Here is a 3019-nt window from a genome sequence, read left to right as displayed (position 1 = left end):
TGCATTAATATGTTGCATTGATTCATCCTCTTGTCATGCAGGACACATGTCAGTAGCATGATTCGAACTCGAACAAATCCCACATACCTTAACAGTTTGCATTTTCCCTACAGCCAATTGCCTCACCAAAGAAGTTAAATCAGAAATCTGTTTCTCAAGGTTAGATGTACTTACCTCATTAACTTTCATAGGTGTGTGATCCATTCTCATTCCAAACTGCTGAGAGTTTGCTACCATGTTAGCAATCAGCCTCCTTGCCTCTTCTGGTGTCTTGTTAACCAAAGCTCCTCCACTAGCAGCATCTATCATACTATTGTCCATTGGTAGAAGTCCCTCATAAAAATACTGAATCAAAAGCTACTCACTTATTTGATGATGGGGACAGCTTGCACACAGCTTCTTAAATCTCTCCCAATACTCATACAAACTCTCTCCATTGTACTGCCGGATGCCATAAATTTCTTTTCTTATGTTGGCAGCATGGGAAGCAGGAAAATACTTCTCCAGAAATATCTGCTTCATTCCATTCCATGAGTTGATAGATCCAGAAGGAAGGTAATACAACCAATCCTTAGCTGTGCCCTCCAATGAGAAAGGGAAAGCTCGAAGCTTGATTTGATCCTCTGAAACTCCTTGAGGTTTCATGCTGGAACACACAACATGAAATTCCTTTAGATGCTTATGTGGATCCTCACTTGTAAGACCATGAAACTTAGGCAACAAATGGATTAGTCTAGATTTCAACTCAAAAGCAACATTTAAAGCAGGGTATTGAATACACAAAAGCTATTGGTTTAGATCAGAAGTAACCAACTCTTTCAAAGTCCTAGCAGCCATGGTCTCGTTTTCAGAACTTGACTTTGAATCTGAATCTGAACTTAGCTCCTTTGGAGATTAGACTCCTTCAGATGTACTCGAAATCTGCATAGCTTGCTTAGCCAATTTTCTCAACTGTTTAGCTATTTTTTTCTACTTCTGGATCAAAGATCAACTCACTAGATTGAGAAGTTCTTGTCATAAACAAAAAGAAATCAAAGTAAAAACAGAAAAATGCCTCAAAACCCTTGAAAACAATGGAATTTGGCCTCAAGAGGGTGGGGCTAAGGAATCCTACAGATTGATTAGTCTTGATCAGAGCGTCGTTTCCTTCAAGATAGGTATGGGCTGCCCTCCAAATTCAACAAAAAATCTTAATGAACAGTAACATCGTAATTTTTTTTTTCAAAAACCTAAAAATAGCAACACTTCACAAACAAAATTAATAACAAAATATCCTAACACTAAAAACACGAAATCCAATAAATTTCAGTTCCCGGCAACGGCGACAAAATTCTTGATGGGTGTCAAATCCACCAGAAATTAAATTCACTAAAATCACCAATTATGAAATATTTTCTACTGTAAGTGGTAAATCCAGGTCGAACCCTAGAGACTGATTTATTAAATTTCGTGCACTTATGTAATGGAAAAAAGAAAAAAAGGTTAGGGGGGTTAATTCACAATTCAAAGAAGAAATCAAAAATCCAAAATTAAGATCTGAAAATAAGAAACTCTCCAATTAAACAAACTTCAGTCTAAGGTAATTCGCATTTCAATGCATTGATTTGATCATAGACAAAAGAAATACAATTATCTCTTATTGAATACTTAACGTAGATTAACCAAATAGTGAGGTAAACCCCTGACTTCCCTATACTCACCAATTCGAGCGCAGCACTCTTGTTGACTCTAATTATTAACTGAATTGGTATTAAGCAATCCTCATCAAATTAATAATTGCATTAAGAATAGGAAGTAGTTAAGCTGAACAATAATCTATGAAGCATAAATCATTTAATCCACCCTATTATTTGCTTAGGTTTTTATCGAAAACTTGGATCATAATCAATAAAACCTAATTGCTACTCATGTTCAATCTTACACAACAATTACAAATTATGAAGATGAACTAAAAATTGATCAAATCAAACAATTAACTAATAGGTCTTTTTAGCAAATCATTCAACAGATCAAAAATAATTAAATCAGAAAACAATAGATATTCAAAAAAACATAAATTAAATTAAGAACCTGGTCTCACAAATCACACATAAGAACTTGAATCCCTTGAACTGAATTAAAAACTTAGCCACTCATGTTCATGGCTTACAGAAAAATAAAGAAAAATAAAGAAGAAATCTAAAAAGAGAATGGAGAACGAATGTCTTCTATGGACACTGAAAGTCTGAATGGGATGCTCTTAGCTGCTACCCAAAGACGTATTTATAATAAAAAACCTAATCCCAACGATAGGAACCAAACTAGGAAAAGTTTTGAAATTCAAAAGGTAGATTTTCAGCCTGCATTCACATCTCTGAAATCGAGGCCGATTTTCAGTGACTTTCTTTTCGAATCTGCCTCTGCCTTCTTCAGGAAAGTTGTAGCCCTATTTCTTAGCTTTCCAATGGGTACTATTCACCCAAATTCGAGGTCTATAGCCCAAGTTATGGCCTAAAATTTAGGATTGATTTAGACAGACGGTCTAGCCCATAGTGATGACTTCATTACCATTTTTGATAATTAAAATGGCCTCATCTTGCGTCCAGCCCTTCATAGAAGTTGTAGAGGTGTCTCTTAAGGTTCAATTGGGCTTGGGCTTGCTTTATTTGGACATCTAAAACTCCAGATATAAAATAAATACCAAAACTGATCGTGACACATCAAGTCTGGGCTTTTGCAATAGATCCATAGCTCATTTTGTCAACCTTGGAGACTGATTTGGGCTTTGGTCCCTCTTTATCTTTTGAAGTTCTCTATCTTAGCTTTTAAATGCATTAAATAGCACTCAATTTGGAAACCCACAACTTTAGAAACACCTAAAAAATACAGCAAAGGTCAAATATTGAAAATTTCTCCATTTAACACAATTATTCCACAACTATCGAAAAATATGCCTAAATGATAAATATATTTTAACCAACTGAATTAAACATAAAGACACACTAAAAATACTAAATGTGATGGGAGTAAAATTAATAAA

The 3019-nt window shown here is 34.8% G+C and overlaps 1 non-coding gene across 1 annotated transcript; it reads left to right on the top strand.

The window, feature by feature from the left end:
* Positions 1-367: 367 nt before the first annotated feature.
* LOC131179597 (small nucleolar RNA R71) lies at positions 368-474 on the top strand. The gene has a single exon (XR_009148487.1). It is a non-coding gene; the product is annotated as a small nucleolar RNA R71 (small nucleolar RNA).
* Positions 475-3019: the final 2545 nt, after the last annotated feature.

Source organism: Hevea brasiliensis, chromosome 4 (assembly GCF_030052815.1).
Source record: "Hevea brasiliensis isolate MT/VB/25A 57/8 chromosome 4, ASM3005281v1, whole genome shotgun sequence".
Lineage (NCBI taxonomy): Eukaryota > Viridiplantae > Streptophyta > Magnoliopsida > Malpighiales > Euphorbiaceae > Hevea > Hevea brasiliensis.
This window is presented reverse-complemented; position numbering and strand designations above follow the sequence as displayed.